A 22,143-nucleotide genomic window follows, 5' to 3' on the forward strand; every position below is an offset into this window, starting at 1 on the left:
AGCTCATTATCATGGTGCAGCAAAGTTGCCAGTATTCCGGTCTTCCTCAGGAAGAACATACAGAGTTTCTGGCACAGTTTTTACAGATTGCTGACACAGTACATGATAAGGAAGTAGATCAGGATGTCTACAGACTATTACTGTTTCCATTTGCTGTAAAAGATCAAGCTAAGAGGTGGTTAAATAACCAACCTAAAGCTAGCATAAAGACATGGAAGCAGCTGTCAGAAAAATTTCTGAATCAATACTTCTCTCCCAAACGGATGACATAGCTAAGGCTGGACATCCAAGGCTTTAAACAAGGAGATAATGAATCTCTTTATGATGCTTGGGAGAGATACAGAGAGATGCTAAGAAAATGCCCCTCTGAAATGTTTTCAGAATGGGTGCAGTTAGACATCTTCTATTATGGGCTTACAGAGAAAGCTTAGACTTCTCTAGACCACTCAGCTGGTGGGTCTATACATATGAGAAAGACAATTAAAGAAGCTCAAGAGCTCATTGATACAGTTGCCATAAATCAGCATCTGTACCTAAGCAGTGAATCTTCCATGAAAGAAGAAGCTAAAACAGTAACTGCTGAACTCAGTCCTGCAGAACAACTTACTGAATTTAATCAGCAATTAGATTTTCTAACAAAACAGCTGGCCGAATTCAAGGAGATATTACAAGATACAAGAAGGGCTAATATAAACATGGAAGTACAATTGAGGCAAACAGAACAGCAGTTATCAAAACAAATAACAGAAGAATGCCAAGCAGTTCAATTAAGAAGTGGAAGAACATTAAATACCTCACTTCAAGGCAGCAGGAAGCCAAGAAATGAACAAACTTCTATTCACGATCCCTCTGAGGACAGTAAGAGCCCAGAGAAGAATAACTCTGGCGTTCAAACGCCAGAAACAAGCAATGATTTGGCGTCAAACGCCCAATGGAAGCTCAGTTCTGGCGTTCAAATGCCAGGAACAAGTAAGGAGTTAGCGTCCAATGCCACTCCAGCTTCTGACTCTGGCAATCAAATGCCAGTGAGGGATCAGACACACACAAGTGCTGATAACAACCCCTCTAAAAAGGCTTCTCCAACCACCTCTGTAGGAAGTAAACCTGCAGGAACTAAGGTTGAGGAATACAAAGCCAAGATGCCTTATCCTCAAAAACTCCATAAAGAGGAGCAGGATAAGCAATTTGCTCGCTTTGCAGACTATCTTCGGACTCTTGAAATAAAGATTCCGTTTGCAGAGGCACTTGAGCAAATACCTTCTTATGCCAAGTTCATGAAAGAGATCTTGAGTCATAAGAAGGATTGGAGAAAAACTGAAAGAGTTCTCCTCACTGAAGAATGTAGTGCAGTCATTCTGAAAAGCTTCCCAGAAAAGCTTAAGGATCCCGGGAGCTTCCTGATACCATGCACACTAGAGGGTAATTACACCAAGACAGCTTTATGTGATCTTGGAGCAAGCATCAATCTAATACCTGCATCCACTATCAGAAAGCTTGGTTTAACTGAAGAAGTCAAACTAACCCGGATATGTCTCCAACTTGCTGATGGCTCCATTAAATACCCATCAGGCGTGATTGAAGATATGATTGTCAGGATTGGGCCATTCGCCTTTCCCACTGACTTTGTGGTGCTGGAAATGGAAGAGCACAAGAGTGCTACTCTCATTCTAGGAAGACCTTTCCTAGCAACTGGACGAACTCTCATTGATGTCCAAAAGGGGGAAGTAACCCTGAGGGTCAATGAGGATGAGTTCAAGTTAAATGCTGTCAAAGCCATGCAGCATCTAGACACACCCAAAGACTGCATGAAAGTTGATCTTATTGACTCTTTGATAGAGGAGATCAACATGGCTGAGAGTCTCGAATCAGAGCTGGAAGACATCTTTAGAGATGTTCAGCCTGATTTGGAGGATTCAGAAGAATTAAAAGAACTTCTGAAAATTCCTCAGGAAGAGGAAACACCTCCTAAACCTGAACTCAAGCCATTACCACCATCCCTGAAATATGCATTTCTGGGAGAAGGTGACACTTTTCCAGTGATCATAAGCTCTGCTTTAAATCCACTGGAAGAGGAAGCACTAATTCAAGTGCTAAGGACACACAAGACAGCTCTTGGGTGGTCCATAAATGACCTTAAGGGCATAAGCCCAGCTAGATGCATGCACAAAATCCTATTGGAGGATGATGCTAAGCCAGTGGTTCAACCACAGAGGCGGCTAAATCCAGCCATGAAGGAAGTGGTGCAGAAGGAGGTCACCAAGTTACTAGAGGCTGGGATTATTTATCCTATTTCTGATAGCCTCTGGGTGAGCCCTGTTCAAGTTGTCCCCAAAAAGGGGGGTATGACAGTGGTTCATAATGAAAAGAATGAACTGGTTCCTACAAGAACAGTTACAGGGTGGCGCATGTGTATTGAATACAAAAGGCTCAATACAGCCACCAGAAAGGATCATTTTCCTTTACCATTCATAGACCAGATGCTAGAGAGACTAGCAGGTCATGAATACTACTGCTTTTTGGATGGCTATTCAGGTTATAACCAAATTGCAGTAGATGCTCAGGACCAAGAGAAAACAGCATTTACATGTCCTTCTGGAGTGTTTGCTTATAGAAGGATGCCTTTTGGTCTGTGTAAGGCACCTGCAACCTTTCAAAGGTGCATGCTCTCTATCTTCTCTGATATGGTAGAGAAATTTCTGGAAGTCTTCATGGATGACTTTTCAGTATTTAGAGACTCATTCAGCTCCTGCCTTAACCATTTAGCACTTGTTCTGAAAAGATGCCAAGAGACCAACCTAGTTTTAAACTGGGAAAAATGTCACTTTATGGTAACTGAAGGGATTGTCCTTGGGCATAAAATTTCAAGCAAGGGGGAATAGAGGTAGATCAAGCTAAAGTAGAAGTAATTAAAAAATTATCACCACCTGCTAATGTTAAGGCAATCAAAAGCTTTCTGGGACATGCAGGATTCTACAGGAGGTTTATAAAGGATTTTTCAAAAATTGCAAAACCCCTGAGTAATCTGCTGGCTGCTGGCACGCCATTTGTGTTTGACACAAAGTGCCTGCAAGCATTTGAGACTCTGAAAGCTAAGCTGGTCACATCACTAGTTATTTCTACACCAGACTGGACATTACCATTTGAACTAATGTGTGATGCCAGTGACCACGCCATTGGTGCAGTACTGGGGCAGAGGCATGACAAGCTTCTGCATATCATTTATTATGCTAGCTGTGTTTTAAATGATGCCCAGAAAAATTACACAACCACAGAAAAAGAGTTTCTTGCAGTGGTTTATGCCATTGACAAGTTTAGATCATACTTAGTAGGATCAAAAGTGATTGTGTACACTGACCATGCTGCTCTTAAATATCTACTCACAAAGCAGGATTCAAAACCCAGGCTCATAAGATGGGTGTTGCTTCTGCAAGAGTTTGATATAGAAATAAGAGACAGAAAAGGGACAGAGAACCAAGTGGCTAATCATCTGTCCCGGATAGAGCCAATAGAAGGGGCATTCCCCCCTTCTTTTGAGATCTCTGAAACCTTTCCGGATGAGCATTTGTTTGCCATTCAGAAAACACCATGGTTTGCAGACATTGCAAACTATAAAGCTGCAAAGTTCATACCCAAGGAGTACAGCAGGCAACAAAAGAAAAAATTAATTACTGATGCAAAGTACTACTTGTGGGATGAACCCTGTCTCTTTAAGAGATATGCAGACGGAATAATCCGTAGGTGTGTGCCTAGAGAAGAAGCACAGAAGATCTTATGGCATTGCCATGGATCACAATATAGAGGCCATTTCGGAGGTGAGCGAACAGCCACCAAGGTCCTCCAATGTGGCTTCTACTGGCCTACCCTATATAGAGATTCCCGAGAGTTTGTACGTAACTGTGACAGCTGCCAAAGAGCCGGTAATCTACCTCATGGTTACGCCATGCCTCAACAAGGGATCTTGGAGATTGAGTTATTTGATGTATGGGGAATTGACTTCATGGGACCTTTCCCACCATCATACTCAAACACTTATATTCTGGTGGCAGTCGATTATGTATCAAAATGGGTAGAGGCCATTGCCACACCCACTAATGATACTAAGACAATGCTGAAGTTCCTCCAAAAACATATCTTCAACAGGTTTGGTGTCCCCTAGAGTACTAATCAGTGATGGGGGCACTCACTTCTGCAACAAACAGCTTTACTCTGCCATGGTCCGGTATGGAATTAGCCACAAGGTGGCCACTCCATATCATCCACAGACAAATGGGCAAGCTGAATTTTCTAATAGAGAACTAAAAAGAATCCTGGAACGGACTGTAAGTACCCGTAGAAAGGATTAGACAAGAGGCTTGGATGATACTCTGTGGGCTTACAAAACAGCATTCAAAACTCCGATAGGGACCTCTCCATACCAGCTTGTATATGGTAAGGCCTGTCATCTGCCCGTGGAACTGGAACATAAGGCCTACTGGACAACCATATTCCTGAACTTGGATGCCAAATTAGCCAGAAAAAAAAGATTGCTCCAGCTAAATGAGCTAGAGGAATTTAGACTCACTGCTTTCGAAAATGCCAAGCTTTATAAGGAAAAATAAAAAAGATGGCATGACAGAAAGCTATCATCAAGAGTCTTTGAACCAGGACAAAAGGTTCTGTTGTTTAACTCTAGGCTCAGGCTATTCCCTGGGAAACTGAAATCCCGGTGGAGGGGACCATATGTGATTACAAGTGTATCACCATATGGTTATGTGGAGCTTCAAGACATTGATTCTGATAAGAAGTTCATTGTTAACGGATAGAGAATCAAACACTATCTTGAAGGTAATGTTGAGCAAGAGTGCTCAAGGCTGAGGCTAGATTAAAAGCTCAGCAAGGTCCAGCTAAAGACAATAAAGAAGCGCTTGCTGGGAGGCAACCCAGCCATTGGGAAAACTTTTTCTGTTGTTTTGCCCTATTCTTGATTTTATTTGTTTATATAAAGTTCACTATTAATAAGGTAAATAGTCAATTGCATAGATTCACAGGGTTACAGAAGGATTTAGCACACAAAACAGAGAAAAAGAGCTCACTGGCAAGAAAATGCCAGTAAGAGGCACAACTGGGAGTTAAACGCCCAAAAGGAGCATCTACTGGGCGTTTAACGCCAGTAATGATAGCCATCTGGGCGTTAAACGCCAGAAAGAAGCAGCTTCTGGGCGTTTAATGCCAGATTGACAGCATCTTGAGCGTTCAGAAAAATGCCCAGTGACAAAAGAGTTCCTGGCGTTCAACGCCAAAAAGAAGCAACAGCTGGGCGTTGAACGCCCAGGAGAAGCAGCATTTGGGCGTTAAACGCCCAAAACATGCAGCATTTGGGCGTTTAACGCCAGGATGGTGGGGAGGAGGTAAATTTGTATTTATTTCACATTTTTTATTTTAATTTTAATTTTCATGTTTCAATTCATGATTTCTTGCATAAACATGTTACAACCCTAATTTCTAAAAACCCTAATTTCTAAAAACCCTACTTTAAAAATATCAAATGTATCTTAATCCATAAACACAAATTCTTTTTCAATCCAATCCAACTCTTTTTCAAATTTTCCAAAACAAATCTATCTTTTTTCCTTCTAAAATCTTTTCAACTCATCAATATCTTTTTCAAATCTCCACATTATCTTTTTCAAAATCCAAATTTATCTTTTTCAAATATCTTTCATATCTTTTCAATTTTAAATCACATCTTTTCATATCATACTTATTTTTTATAAATCATATCTTCTATCTTATCTTTTTTTTTTAAAATTTTTGAATACCCACCCCCTCCTTTTTAAATCCACATTCGGCCTCCCTCCTCTCATCCACCATTCGACACTAGCTCTCCTTCTATCCCTCTCCTTTCTTTTCTTTTACTTGAGGACAAGAAAACCTCTAAGTTTGGTGTGTTTATCCGTGATCACTAAACTATACCCACTAAGATCATGGCTCCTAAAGGAAAACAACCCACTCCAAGAGGCAAGAAAGAGAGTATTCCAAAACCGCTTTGGAATCAAGGGAAGTTCTTAACCAAAGAACATTCAGACCATTACTACAAAATAATGGGTCTAAGATCAGTGATCCCAGAAGTCAAGTTCGATCTGAAAGAAGATGAATATCCGGAGATCCAAGAGCAGATTCGAAACAGGAACTGGGAAGTCCTAGCTAATCCTGAATCAAAAGTGGGAAGGAATATGGTTCAGGAGTTCTACGCTAATCTGTGGCAAATAGACAGGCAGAGAATATCTGGAACTGCCCTCTGTGACTATCGGACTGTGGTCAGAGGGAAGATTGTTCACATCCACCCTGACAAAATCAGGGAGATCTTTAAGCTACCTCAGCTGAAAGATGACCCAGACTCCTTTAATAGGAAAATGATGAGAACAAACAAGGGCCTGGATAAGATTCTAGAGGATATATGCATCCCTGGAGCCAGGTGGACCACCAGCAGCAAGGGTGTCCTAAATCAACTCAAGAGAGAAGATCTCAAACCAGTCGCCAGAGGATGGCTGGACTTCATTGGGCGTTCTGTATTGTCCACTAGCAACCGTTCTGAAGTCACCGTTAAAAGAGCAGTGATGATCCATTGAATTATGTTGGGAAAAGAAGTGGAAGTTCATCAACTGATTCCATCTGAATTTTACATACTTGCAAACAAGAACTCCAAAGATGCCAGGTTGGCTTATTCAAGCCTAATCTCTATGCTCTGCAAAGATGCTGGAGTAAGGATAGGAATAACGGAGTACATCTCAGTGGAGTAACCAATCACTAAAACCACAATGGAAAAACAACAAGTGCAGAATGACCCCATCAAGAGGAGGGCACAAGAATTTCTCCCGGAAGTCCCTCAATTTGAATATTGGGAACAGCTTGAAGCATTTGTTACCAAGTTGCAAGAATCTATGGACCAAATAAAGGAAGAACAGCAAAATCAAAACAATATGCTCTGCAAACTGCTCAGGGAACAAGAAGAGCAAGGGCGTGACTTAAAGGAACTGAAGCGTCAGAAGTTATCTCTTGAAGGACCAAGCACCCCACAGACTAGAGGAACATCCACATCCCAAACTCAAGGTTGTTGAGTTCTAATCTTAGCCTTAACTCTGTGATAATTGTTCTTATTTGAGTTTTACCTTAGAAGTTATAGTAGTAATTAGTAGTTATTTTATCCCCAATTAAGCTATAATTTATTTTTTTCATCATCATTAAACATGAATAAAATAGAAGATTTTCTTTAGAATAAGGAGGCAATATTTTTTGAAATTTTAATAAAAGAAATTTTAATTATTTACATGTGGTGGCAATGCTTTCTGCCTTCTGAATGAATGCCTGAACAGAGCATATGTCTTTGGAATTTGATGTTCTTGAATGTTAAATATGTTGGCTCTTGAAAGAATGATGAACATGAGACATGTTATTGATAATCTAAAAAATCATAAAAATGATTCTTGAAGCAAGAAAAAGCAGTGAATACAAAGCTTGCAAAAAAAAAAGAGAGAGAGAGAGAAAAAGCAAGCAGAAAAAGCCAATAGCCCTTAAAACCAAAAGGCAAGGGTAATAAAAAGGATCCAAGGCTTTGAGCATCAGTGGATAGGAGGGCCTAAGGGAATCAAATCCTGGTCTAAGTGGCTAAACCAAGCTGTCCCTAACCATGTGCTTGTGGCGTGAAGGTGTCAAGTGAAAACTTGAGACTGAGCGGTTAAAGTCAAGGTCCAAAGCAAAAACAAGAGTGTGCTTAAGAACCCTGGACACCTCTAATTGGGGACTTTAGCAAAGCTGAGTCACAATCTGAAAAGGTTCACCCAATTATGTGTCTGTGGCATTTATGTATCCGGTGGTAATACTGGAAAACAAAGTGCTTAGGGTCACGGCCAAGACTCATAAAGTAGTTGTGTTCAAGAATCAACATACTGAACTAGGAGAATCAATGACATTATCTGAATTCTAAGTTCCTATAGATGCCAATCATTCTGAGCTTCAATGGATAAAGTGAGATGCCAAAACTGTTCGGAAGCAAAAAGCTACTAGTCCTGCTCTTTTAATTAGAATCTGAGCTTCACTCAAGAACTCTAAGATATTATTGCTGCGTGACTTATTTGTATTCTATTTTATTTGTCTAGTTACTTGGGGACAAGCAACAGTTTAAGTTTGGTGTTGTGATGAGTGGATATTTTATACGCTTTTTGGGGTTAATTTCATATAGTTTTTAGCATGATTTGGGTAGTTTTTAGTATATTTTCATTAGTTTTTAGGCAAAATTCATATTTTTGGACTTTATTATGAGTTTGTGTGTTTTTCTGTAATTTCAGGTATTTTCTGGCTGAAATTGAGGGAGCTGAGCAAAAATCTAATTCAGGCTGAAAAAGGATTGCTGATGCTGTTGGATTCTAACCTCTTAGCACTCGGAATGGATTTTCTGGAGCTACGGAAGTCCAATTGGCGCGCTTCCAATTGCATTGGAAAGTAGACATCCAGGGCTTTCCAGCAATATATAAAAGTCCATACTTTGCTCAAGGATAGACGACGTAACCTGGCGTTCAATGCTAGTTCCATGTTGCAGTCTGGCGTCCAGCGCCAGAAACAAGTTACAAGTTGGAGTTCAACGCCAGAAATAGGTTACAACCTGGCGTTGAACACCCAAAATAGCCCAGGCACGTGAGAAGCTTAAGTCTTAGCCCCAACACACACCAAGTGGGCCCCAAAAGTGGATTTCTGCACTATCTATCATAGTTTACTCATTTTCTGTAAACCTAGGTTACTAGTTTAGTATTTAAACAACTTTTAGAGATTTATTTTGCACCTCATGACATTTTAGATCTGAAATTTGTACTCTTTGACGGCATGAGTCTCTGAACTCCATTGTTGGGGGTGAGGAGCTCTGCTGTGTTTCGATGAATTAATGCCACTATTTCTATTTTCTATTCAAACACGCTTGTTTCTATCTAAGATGTTTATTCGCACTTCAATATGATGGATGTGATGATCCGTGACACTCATCATCATCTTCAACCTACGAACGCGTGCCTGACAACCACCTCCGTTCTACTTTCGATTGAATGAATATCTCTTGGATTCCTTAATCAGAATCTTTGTGGTATAAGCTAGAATCCATTGGCAGCATTCCTGAGAATCCGGAAAGTCTAAACCTTGTCTGTGGTATTCTGAGTAGGATTTAGGGATTGAATGACTGTGACGAGCTTCAAACTCACAAAGATTGGGCGTAGTGACAGACGCAAAAGGATAAATGGATCCTATTCCAGCAGGAGTGAGAACCGACAGATGATTAGCCGTGCAGTGACAGCGCACCTGGACCCTTTTCACTGAGAGGATGGATGATAGCCATTGACAACGGTGATCCACCAACACACAGCTTGCCATAGGAGGAACTTGCGTGCATGAAGAAGAAGGCAGGGAGAAAGCAGAGATTCAGAAGACAAAGCATCTTCAAAACTCCAACATATTCTCCATTACTGCAGAACAAGTATTTAATTCATGCTCTTTTATTTTTCGCAATTCAAACTGATAATTATAATTGACCTCCTGACTAAGGTTTACAAGATAACCATAGATTGCTTCAAACCAACAATCTCCGTGGGATTCGACCCTTACTCACGTAAGGTATTACTTGGACGACCCAGTGCACTTGCTGGTTAGTGGTATGAGTTGTGAAAAGTGTGATTCACAATTCGTGCACCAAGGACATCAGAATAAAAAAAAAGGGCAAAACACACAGGAATAAAAATTATGGTTTGAATGTAACCATACAATTAAGCTCAAAGCTCACAGGATGTGTGTTCTCTAGCTCAAACAACATATATCAGTTATATATGTCATGCAAGTAGAAATTAAGAGTTCCCATTATTCTCAATGTAAAATTTTTTTTTTGGGTGGCTTTAAAGTTTTAGTGTTCCTCCTTGATGAAATTTTGTTAACTAACTAACATGTTATGTTCTATATACAAGGTGTGGATTATTTTTATTCTGTTAAAGTCTCTAGTTTACTTCCTTTTTATTTTTAATTTAAACCAAACTATCATATGCTAAAGGGTAAACTATACTAATTAATCCACATATATTCTATAACTAATAAGTTGGAATTGCAACTAAACTAACTGGCTAGAATATGAACTAAGGTGCAAGATGCAGAAATAACATAAAATTACATAAAGAGGACAATGTATAAGTACTGAAAGATAAAAATAAAGATAAAAATACATAAAAATAACCAAAATAAGATAAAGGAGTCTGTAGTCGTTCACAAAAAAATACGCCAGAGATGGCGACCTCCCCACACTTAAAATAAAGCATCGTCCCTGATGCTCACTCAAGCAGGGTGTGGAGGAGTGTCATCTCCGGAAGGATGGGCTGCTGGAGTCTCTGTGGAGGCCTAAGGATCTGTAGACTGGATGCGTGTAGGGGGATCTGTCTGCTGGAGAGGAGGCTCTGACTGGATAGGCCCACAGGGATTGATTGATCAAGCAACTTTAATTAGAAGAATGTTCTAGTTGAGCGAATCAGAATTTGAGTTGAGAATTACAGAAAATTAAATGGCGGGAAAGTAAATAACAGAAAAGTAAATGCTAGAAATAAAGAGCTGAATGTAGATGACGGAAAGTAAATTGCAGAATCTTAAATGGGAATGGGGGAATTGCTCATAAAAGTAAATGACAGAAATTAAAGAGAATGGGTAAGATCAGAAATGGGGAGTTCATTGGGCTCAGGAGATGTTGCATTCTCCAGATCAATTTCATTTTCATCTCGTCCTTAATCAATGCACTCATTGATCTCCTTGGCAATCTTAAGTGATCGAATTACAATTTCTTGTAATTCAATCTCTCAAATCTTGATCAATAGCCAATTCCTTGGTCAATTGCTCATGAGAAGAGATGAAGTATGGTCACTGATTATACCACATGCATTTCCCAAATCAAGTGTTGAGAGGATTATAGTCACATATCCATCTAAACCCAATTTGGTCCAGCATGAGAAAGCATTTCTAGCTTGATCTCTTCATTCCTCTTTCAAGGTTCAGAAGAGATCCAAGTTTGAATAGCTTCTTTTCCAAGATAACTACCCAATTGGATGAAGATCAAAAGCTTTCAAGTAAAATCAAGAGAAGAGATAGAAGAAGAATAATGAAAACTAGTATTGATCCATCAAATTACAATAGAGCTCCCTAACCCAATGAAATGGGTTTAGTTGTTCATAGCTCTGGAAAATAAAAACAAAGATGGAGAATACATGATGAAACTAGAAGTGCAGAGAAAGTAAAATACAGAGAGTAGTTCTATGCCAAGAGGCTCCCTATAATTTCCAACTCCCTATTTTAATTCAAAGCTACTCCTATATATACTACTCTTCTGTTCTTCTGGTTGGCTCTTCAAGTCTTGGGTATGGGCCTTTGGATCTTGAGTTTGAAGCAGTTCTCTTCTTCATTGGGCTTGGCTTTACTTGCAGAGAGAAAGTGTGAAGTGGGCAGAGACTTTAGCTCAGGACGTTAGTGGTGTTAACGTTCAGTGAAAATATGGGTTCAAGAACGTTAGTGACAATCACCTTTTTCACTAACTTTCCTCACCCAAGTAAGAGCCACGTTATCTTCAATGTTAGTGGCACAAACGTTGCCACTAACGTTGCCCCTTTGTCCTTCGCACACGTTATTGGGACTCAACTTTCCCAATAACTTTGAGAAGCCTCCCTTTCCCTACGTTAGAGTCCACGTTAACTAAGTTAACGTGGCTCTTTTAACGTAGGCTTGCCAACCTTTGAGAACGTTAGTGACACTTAACATTGTCACAAACGTTCCAATGTGCCCTTTAGCTCCCACGTTAGAGTCCACGATAACTAGGTTAACGTGGCTTCTAACGTGGCTGTGCTAGCCATCTCCAACGTTAGTGACAAAGTTGAATGTCACTAACGTTGGCTCATCATCCCTCTCCTCACGTTAGCTTCCACGTTAACTAAGTTAACATGGGAGTTAACGTGTCTCATTGTGGCTTGTGTTGGCTCCTTCCAACGTTAGTGACAATGTTTGGTGTCACTAACGTTGTCGACAACCTTTCTTCTTCACGTTAACTTCCACGTTAACTAGGTTAACGTGGGAGTTAACATGGCTTCTTGGGGATAGTGTGTGTTCATCCCAACGTTAGTGACAATGTTTGGTGTTACTAATGTTGTCGACCACCTAGTTTCTTCACGTTAGCTTCCACGTTAACTAGGTTAACGTGGGAGTTAACATGGCTTTTTGTGACTTGGCCAACGTTAGTGAGAAAGTTGAATGACACTAACGTTGGCGTCCCCCTTTTCTTCTTAACGTTAGAGGCCACGTTAACTAAGTTAATGTGGCAACTAACGTGGCCACTTATGAGCTTGGTCCAACGTTAGTGATAATGTTAAGTGTCACAAATGTTGGCTCCATTTCCTTTCTTCCACGTTAGAGTTCACGTTAACTTAGTTAACGTGACTCTTAACGTGGGCAATGATGGCTTCGAGAGCGTTATTGGCAATTACTTTTCTCATTAACTTTGCAAGTTACTACCATTCCACGTTAGTGTAACTAACGTAGCCACTAAAGTGGTTCTTCTTTGCTTCCTTTGTCCTGAAATCAAGCAATAAAGTACATCAAAGTTCTAGTCCAAGTAATGGGAAATGCAACATCCAATTTGTCCTTAAATTCATGTAAAATCCTCATGAAATCATGTAAAGTGCACAATGTATGCTTGAATCAAGATGTAAGTGAATATCTACCCAAAACTAGCTTATTTCCTAAGGAAATGCATGAAACTACCCTAAAAACAGTAAGGAAAAGGTCAGTGAAACTGGCCAAAATGCCCTGGCATCACAACACCAAACTTAAAGCTTGCTTGTCCCTAAGCAAGTACTGGAACAAGAGAATGATGAATGGAATGCCAAGAGAAATGAATCATTCTTGTGGAAGTCATGTCCCTGGTTTTATGGTGGTTTCATGCATAGCAACTTATGTTCATTCTTGGCTTTCAGACCTTTATCATGTCCTAGAATACTCACTGTGATTGCATCCCATGAGACTTTTATTCATTGATCCTTTTATTGTTATTTCAAGGCTTATTTTTGTTCTTAGGCTAAGTGCTCTGTAAGGGGGCAACTCTTTAAAATAAGCTTTCAGCCAACACTCCCGAACCAGTTGGTTCAAGATGCTAAGTGTTGAAGCACCCCTAAGGACTTACTTGCTCAAGTCTCTCCCCCATACATACACACCACAGGCATATAGTTTATTTATTTTCTTTTCTTGAGACCTTGGTGTCCAGCACCTCTTTGGGTTACTAAATGCTCTGTAGTGAGAGTTACTCTTGATAGTGGACTTTCAGCTGATAATCCCGAGTTAGTTAACCCAAGTTACCAAGTGATAAGGCACCCCTAAGAGCTTATTCATCCAAGTAGATCCCTCACACAGGAGCACCACAGACACATGCCTCAAGATTAAAACCATTGGTGCCTAGCCTTATTGCTTACTCTTTTTCTTTTATTTTTCAACCTTTATTGTTCTTTCCCTTTTTTTTATTAGGATCTTCTTATTTAGCTAGTCTCATGGGGTGTGTCTCAAGCATAGTATTCATGACAGATAGTTGTCCTCCCACCTTGTGGTTGAACCAACTTAGCTAACTTATGACTATACCATAAACTCATGAACTTACTCCATAGTATGAACTCCTCTCTGGTCTTTAAAAACACTCATTCTCTTTTTCATTTGATTCAAAGGGACAAGCATACAAGTAAGTAAAGAGAGGATGCAGTGACATAAAGACTAGTAAACATAGATCTCTTCAACACAAAAACTTAAAAGAAAGAATTTTAAAAAGGTTCAAACTATTATGGAAGCAAGTTCTATTTCATACAAGATCTTCTTTATTCAAAGCATAGAAAAAAGATGGACCAAAGAAGGAACTCCACCACCTTTTACTCATGTGGTTGCCTATGCTCTCCTCCTTGCTTGTCCTCCTTGTGTCCCTCTTGATTGCTCGTACTCCCACTCCCTTTGCTTTTTCCAATCAGCTTCTTCCAGAAACCACCATCTTCCATCTTCTTCTTGAGTGTTTCCTTCTGCTGTTTCACCTTCCTCTCTTCTTGTTCTACAAAATCTTTTTGGACCTCATCATATGTAGGGATGGCATAGTGTAGATGATGAATATTACTAGACATGTAGTTCAACTTGGCTTGAGTGTTTACGTTGAAATCCTCCCTATGTAGTTGCCGTCCTTTATTAAGTACAGTGAACTCATTGAATGCTTTCATCTGAGCTATTTGTCATTGATAGAGTTCCTGCAAATGCTTATCTTGATGTTCTTGCCTCTCAGTAACTTGGTGGATGGCTTGAGTGAGCTGGGAGTATTGTTCCTGTTGCTGCTCCATTTGTTGTTTCTGCCACTCTTCTTGTTGGCTCATCCAGTTGGACTGAAGGTTTAGTATTTGCTCTTGTCCTTCCATTTGTCTCATCCCCAAATCTTCAATGGCTTTTAGAAGGTGATTCATATTCAAGTTGGCTGGGTAAGGATGCTCTTCTTGTTAATATTCTTCCTGATGAGACTCCTCTTGGTGAGCTCCTTCTTTTGCTTTTAGTTTCCCTATTTGTGGCCTTCTTTGTTGCTGAGCAGGTGTTGTATAGACCATACGCTGGATTGTCATTAGCCTCCCAGGGTTCACCCAGTCTGGATTGCTATCCTCAAAGACCACCTTGGCCTCTTTGCATAATCTGAAAATGGTGCTGGGGTACCAAAGTCTGGCACCTGATTCAAGCTTCTCAGCTGAATCTTGAATTCCTTCAGCTATAAGTTCATGCACATTGATTTCTCCACCTTGTACTAGGCAATGTACCATAGTTACTCAATTAATATTGACCTCTGAATTATTTGCAGCCGGGAGGATAGACCTCCTCACGAGTTCAAACCACCCCTTGGCTTCTGGGCTAAGGTCTCCCCTTTTGATGAACCGGGGTCTCCCATCTCCATACCTCTCCCAGTCAGCTGCTATAACACAGATGTCAGTCACGATCTCAGTGAGTTCATCATTGTCTTGGCTTTTACTTATCCTTGCATGATAACTGAGCTCATCAAAATGTGGTGATTTCAGGCGAAGAGCTCTTGTTATAGCATTTGGGCTGAAGTCCACCTCCTTTCCTCTTACATAACTTTTGAAGGTTGGGGCCTTGGTTTTGTCTTCTCTCACCACATTTACGTAGAACTCTTTGATGAGGTTTCCATTGATCTTCCCCTCTGGATTAGTGAGCCTTTGCCACCCTCTTTTTTCAATTTTCTCCCGAATCTGTGGGCATTCGTCTTCATTGAATTGGAAGGTTAACTCGGGCAATATCTTTTTGAGCTTGATCCGCTCAAATTCTCATTCATGGAAGGCAGTTTTGAATCTCTTCTCATCGAAAGGAATGCTCTCTATTGGTTCCTTCCTTTTTTGCCTCTTGGAGCTTGATGATGCCATGAATTTGAGTTGCTGTGTGGGGGGATTTGAAGGTAAGGATGGATGAAGAATTTGGTTGGTTAGGATGAGGTATGATGAAGAGGTTTTGGACACCGAAAGTGTGAAGTGGAGAGTGGGAATTTGAGTGTGAGGGGTAAGTATGCACTAGGACTCACTTATATATGGAGATTGTGAGTGAATGGAGGGTGTGGATTGAGGGAATTGTTGCTTGATGGACGGTTGGGGTTGTGCATGGGGAAAGGACAAGGATCATCATTTTATGAGAGATATTGATTCGGTCTTCAAGAGTCTCCTTTCTTCAATGTTGCATGGCAACATTTCCCAATGCATTCTTTCTTGAGACAAGTGTGTAGTCCCTCTTCATGAAGTGGCCGAACCCTTCTCATTTAGTTGTCCAATCAATCTCCTTCAATGTTCCTCTCCTTTTCCTAAAAAGATAAAAGAAGAAAAGGAAGAATTAATCATCATAAAAAAAACAATTTAAACTTTTCGGCTAGAATAATAAAAAGAAAAAAAAAGATTTTGTTTATTCATGAACTCCAACTAACTAACTAACTGTGTATCCTTATATGCACATTGGTGGCACCATGGGGTGACACCAAACTTAGTTTGGAGCACTGTGATGAAAAGTTCTGTTCAAAGCTCCAAGACTAGTATGCTCTCAGTTGCATTCATGCTTTCTTGGTGCACTTTGAACACCAAACTTGTTCTTCACTACATACTGCAATATAAGGATTTCACCAAGTGTTTGTCAAGTTTGGGTTGGAATTCATGAATATTGACTTATTCACTAGTAAAAGCTCATAAAACATGGGTTGCCTCCCATGAAGCGCTTCTTTAGCGTCACTAGCTTGACGTTTCTCCTTCATCAGGGAGGTTGATAATGCTTCAAGTCCTCCCCTCTTGCCTTGGACTTATATCCATTGGTTGTATCAATGATCTCTACATGTTCCAAGGAGAGAACTCTGTTGATAGTGAAGACCTTAGGTAACTGAGATGGTACAGTGGGGAGATTAGGGGGGATATCTGGGAAGTAAGCTGAGATCACTTTATCTCCTGGAGAGAAGTCTTCCGTAGGGATCTTCTTGTTCCTCCACCCCATTGGTATCTTCTTCTTTGTCCCTTTTGATGTTGCCTTGCTCTTGGTGACTTCTTCTTCTAAGGGAATTTTGTTGTTGTCTTCACATGTCTCTGGTGGTTTAGGTTCCTCCAGCTTTTCCTTGAGTTGTGACAACTGCTTATTTCCTTGTTCATCAACCAAGGGCTTTCCCAGGTGGGCCAGTTGTGCTTCAGTGCTTGCTTCCTCTTTCAGCATCTCATTATGATCTTTGCTTGGTTTTTTGTTTTTTGGTCTGCTTCTTGTGAGAGTTTGAAGACATTAAAACTGAGTCGTTCATCATGGATCCTCAATATTAGCTCCCCTCGCTCCACATCTATGAGTGGTCTGGCTGTAGCTAGGAATGGTCTTCCCAATATGATTGGGTGCGTGTGACTCTCTTCCATGTCCAAGATGACAAAGTCTGTGGGAAGAAAGTATTTCCCAACCTTTAACAACACATTTTCCACCACCCTTATTGCTTATTTTTGAGTTTTGTCAGCCAGCCTGATGACTACATCTGTGGGCAATATCTCATTGATCTGCAGCCTCTTCACCAGGGATAAGGGCATTAAGTTGATGCTTGCTCCCAAATTGCAGAGTGCTCTATCAAACATTGTTTCCCCTATGGCACAGGGGACATGAAAACTCCCTGGATCTTTTCTTTTCGTAGGCAACTGTGGTTGAATGAGGGTACTGCACTCCTTGTTCATCACTATAGTTTGGCCTCCCTTGAGTGAGCTTTTCCTAGGAAGCAGCTCCTTCATATACTTGATGTATGCGGGCATTTGTTGAATAGTCTTGATGAATGGTATGTTGACATGCAGAGATGCAAACAAATCTAAAAACCTTGAGTATATTCTTTTCTCCACAACACCATTGAGCAGTTGGGGAAAAGGTGCATATAGTCTCAGCAGCTCCTGTTGTGAGATTTCTGGTTCTTGATGATCTTTTTCCTTCTTCTCTACTGAGGTATCTTCAAGTTGTTCTGACAGCTTGCTTGGCTTGTCCTCAGTCTCCTTATCACTTATAGTGACCATCTTGCAATCTTTCCATTTTACTTTCTTTGTTTCACCTCTCGGATTCTTCTCTGTGTCACTTGGGAATCCATCTGTGGGTTTGGGAATTTGCTCAGAAAGATACCCCACTTGAGTCTCCAACCTCTTGATTGTGTCTCCCTGGTTCTTGAAACTGGCTCGCACTTCCTCCTTGAACACCTTGTTGTCTTGAATCTCCTTGCCTATGCCTTCAAGTAGATTCTCAATCCTTGAGAGTCTGTCATCAAATGATTGTAGATTTTAATTAGAGGTGGAAGGATGAGGTAAGTTATTTTGGTTTTGATGTGGATGTGGAGAGGTGTTGTTATTGGGGTGTTGATATGGTCTAGATGTGAAGTGTTGGTGGCTTGCATTGTTGGGATTTGGGCGTCTTTGATCAAGGCTTTGGTCTTGTTGATTTCCCACCCAAAGTTTGGGTGATTCCTCCATCCAGGGTTGTAGGTCTTGGAGTATGGATCATGGTTTTGCCTAGGTGAATTCCCAATGTAGTTGACTTGCTCCTGACTTCCCTCTGCTTCTTCATTCACTCTTTCTTGGGTTGTTGATGAAGTGGAGATTGCTGCTACTTGGTTCCTCTCTATCTTCTTGGTGAGGTCAGCCAACTGCTGGGTAATGAGCTTGTTTTGGGCCAGCAGAGCATCTACATTGTTTAGCTCCATCACTCCTCTCGTGTTCCCTCTTTCAGAAGCATAGAAGTAGTCATTCTCTGCTACAGTTTCAATGACATCTATGGCCTCCTCAATGGTCTTCTTCTTGTTCAAAGATCCTCTAGATGAATGGTCTACGGCCTTCTTTGACTCATAAGAGAGCCCTTCATAGAAAATGTGCAGCTGCACCCATTCATTGAACATATCTAGTGGGCACCTCCTTGTTAGGTCTTTAAACCTCTCCCATGCTTCATATAGAGTCTCACCATCTTGTTGCCTGAAAGTTTGGACCTCAGCTCTCAGCCTATTGATTCGTTGAGGGGGTAAAATCTTGCTAAGAATTTGTTCATCACATCTTCCCAAGTTGTCAAGCTCTCCTTTGGGAAAGACTTCAGCCACTTGGCTGCCTTATCCTTGAGTGAGAATAGAAATAAGAGCAGTCTATAGGCGTCAGGATGAACACCATTAGACTTCACTGTGTCACATATTCTCAGGAAGGTGGTTAGATGTTGATTGGGGTCTTCTTGGACACTTCCTCCGAACGAACAGTTGTTCTGCACAAGGGTGATGAGCTGTGGTTTTAGTTCAAAACTGTTGGCATGGATGGTTGGCCTTTGAATGCTACTTCCACAGTTTCCTGGGTTTGGATTGATGTAAGAGCCTAGAACTCTTCTATCCTCCCCAGCATGATTTGCTCGTCCTCTTCCGCCATGGTTGTGAGCTTCTTCTTCATGATGGTTTTCCATGTTTTCTTCCATGTTTGGTTCAAAGTATTCCTCAAAGTGTTCCTCTTTTTCTTCAGCACCAACTACACGTTTTTCTCTTACCTCCCTTCTTAGTCTAAGGAAGGTTCTCTCAGGTTCAGAATCAAAGGAAGTTGAAGCCCCGCTTCTTCTCCCTGTCATACAACCAACAAGTACAATCAAAGAGGATAGGTGCAGAAAGTATATCCGTCAGAATTACTGTTAGTGTGAGTGATGTAATATATCAAACAGTTAGTGGGTTAGTGAAATGAATGGTAAATAACAAAGAAAAAGTAGGGGGAAGGGAAGAAATTAACTAAACCAGAAAGTAAATGACTCAAACAGAAAATTAAATCAAACAAAAAATAAAATGCTCAATCTAGTTATCCTCCAATTTAATCATTGTTGAAGCACAATCAATCCCCGGCAACGGCGCCATAAACTTGATGCACGAAAAACTTGTCTCATAACAAATTTCCTTTGGCAAGTGTACCGAATTTGTCGTCAAGTAAAAACTCACAATAGAGTGAGGTCGAATCCCACAGGGATTGATTGATCAAGCAACTTTAATTAGAGGAATGTTCTAGTTGAGCGAATCAGAATTTGAGTTGAGAATTGCAGAAAATTAAATGGCGGGAAAAGTAAATAACAGAAAAGTAAATGCTAGAAATAAAGAGCTGAATGTAGATGACGGAAAGTAAATTGCAGAATCTTAAATGAGAATGGGAGAATTGCTCATAAAAGTAAATGACAGAAATTAAAGAGAATGGGTAAGATCAGAAATGGGGAGTTCATTGGGCTCAGGAGATGTTGCATTCTCCAGATCAATTTCATTTTCATCTCTTCCTCAATCAATGCACTCATTGATCTCCTTGGCAATCTTAAGTGATCGAATTACAATTTCTTGTAATTCAATCTCTCAAATCTTGATCAATAGCCAATTCCTTGGTCAATTGCTCATGAGAAGAGATGAAGTATGGTCACTGATTATAGCACATGCATTTCCCAAATCAAGTGTTGAGAGGATTATAGTCACATATCCATCCAAACCCAAGTTGGTCTAGCATAAGAAAGCATTTCTATCTTGATCTCTTCATTCCTCTTTCAAGGTTCAGAAGAGATCCAAGTTTGAATAGCTTCTTTTCCAAGATAACTACCCAATTGGATGAAGATCGAAAGCTTTTAAGTAAAATCAAGAGAAGAGATAGAAGAAGAATAATGAAAACTAGTATTGATCCATCAAATTACAACAGAGCTCCCTAACCCAATGAAAGGGGTTTAGTTGTTCATAGCTCTAGAAAATGAAAACAAAGATGGAGAATACATGATGAAACTAGAAGTGCAAAGAAAGTAAAATACAGAGAGTAGTTCTATGCCAAGAAGCTCCCTATAATTTCCAACTCCCTATTTTAATTCAAAGCTACTCCTATATATACTACTCTTCTGTTCTTCTGGTTGGCTCTGCAAGTCTTGGGTATGGGCCTTTGGATCTTAAGTTTGAAGCAGTTCTCTTCTTCATTGGGCTTGGCTTTACTTGCAGAGAGAAAGTGTGAAGTGGGCAGAGACTTTAGCTCAGGACGTTAGTGGTATTAACGTTCAGTGAAAATATGGGTTCGAGAACATTAGTGACAATCACCTTTTTCACTAACGTTCCTCACCCAAGTAAGAGCCACGTTATCTTCAACGTTAGTGGCACAGACGTTGCCACTAACGTTGCCCCTTTGTCCTTCGCACACATTATTGGGACTCAACTTTCCCAATAACGTTGAGAAGCCTCCCCCTTCCCTACGTTAGAGTCCACGTTAACTTAGTTAACGTGGCTCTTTTAACGTAGGCTTGCCAACCTTCAAGAACGTTAGTGACACTTAACATTGTCACTAACGTTCCAATGTGCCCCTTAGCTCCCACGTTAGAGTCCACGTTAACTAGGTTAACGTGACTTCTAACGTGGCTGTGCTAGCCATCTCCAACGTTAGTGACAAAGTTGAATGTCACTAACGTTGGATCATCATCCCTCTCCTCACGTTAGTTTCCACGTTAACTAAGTTAACGTGGGAGTTAACGTGGCTCATTGTGGCTTGTGTTGGCTCCTTCCAACGTTAGTGACAATGTTTGGTGTCACTAACTTTGTTGACAACCTTTCTTCTTCACGTTAACTTCCACGTTAACTAGGTTAACGTGGGAGTTAACGTGGCTTCTTGGGGATAGTGTGTGTTCATCCCAACGTTAGTGACAATGTTTGGTGTCACTAATGTTGTCGACCACCTAGTTTCTTCACGTTAGCTTCCACGTTAACTAGGTTAACATGGGAGTTAACGTGGCTTTTTGTGACTTGGCCAACGTTAGTGAGAAAGTTGAATGACACTAACATTGGCATCCCCCTTTTCTTCTTAATGTTAGAGGCCACGTTAACTAAGTTAACGTGGCAACTAACGTGGCAACTTATGAGCTTGGTCCAACGTTAGTGATAATGTTAAGTGTCACAAACGTTGGCTCCATTTCCTTTCTTCCACGTTAGAGTTCATGTTAACTTAGTTAACGTGACTCTTAACGTGGGCAATGATGGCTTCGAGAGCGTTATTGGCAATTACTTTTCTCATTAACTTTGCAAGTTACTCCCATTCCACGTTAGTGTTATCGTTAGTGTAACTAACGTAGCCACTAAAGTGGTTCTTCTTTGCTTCCTTTGTCCTGAAATCAAGCAATAAAGTGCATCAAAGTTCTAGTCCAAGTCATGGGAAATGCAACATCTAATTTGTACTTAAATTCATGCAAAATCCTCATGAAATCATGTAAAGTACACAATGTATGCTTGAATCAAGATGTAAGTGAATATCTACCCAAAACTAGCTTATTTTCTAAGGAAATGCATGAAACTACCCTAAAAATAGTAAAGAAAAGGTCAGTGAAACTGGCCAAAATGCCCTGGCATCACTCCTCCTCATGATCGTCCTCCTCCACCTCAGATGTATTAGAAGGGGTGTCAGGCTCGGAGGGGATGTCGCCGCCGGAACGGATCATCAACTTGACGTGCTCATTGCGTCGCTTGTTGCGACGCTCCATACGATCCAAGCGGGCGAAGAGTCGATGCACCAAATGGTAGACAGGCTCAGGGGTAGC

The 22,143-nt window shown here is 40.6% G+C and overlaps 1 non-coding gene across 1 annotated transcript; it reads left to right on the top strand.

Moving 5' to 3' along the window:
* Nucleotides 1-18,479: 18,479 nt before the first annotated feature.
* Nucleotides 18,480-18,586, top strand: LOC112781149 (small nucleolar RNA R71). Its single transcript, XR_003191943.1, has one exon. It is a non-coding gene; the product is annotated as a small nucleolar RNA R71 (small nucleolar RNA).
* The last annotated feature ends 3,557 nt before the right edge of the window (nt 18,587-22,143 follow it).

The sequence above is a fragment of the Arachis hypogaea genome, chromosome 19 (genome assembly GCF_003086295.3).
Source record: "Arachis hypogaea cultivar Tifrunner chromosome 19, arahy.Tifrunner.gnm2.J5K5, whole genome shotgun sequence".
Classification (NCBI taxonomy): Eukaryota; Viridiplantae; Streptophyta; class Magnoliopsida; order Fabales; family Fabaceae; genus Arachis; species Arachis hypogaea.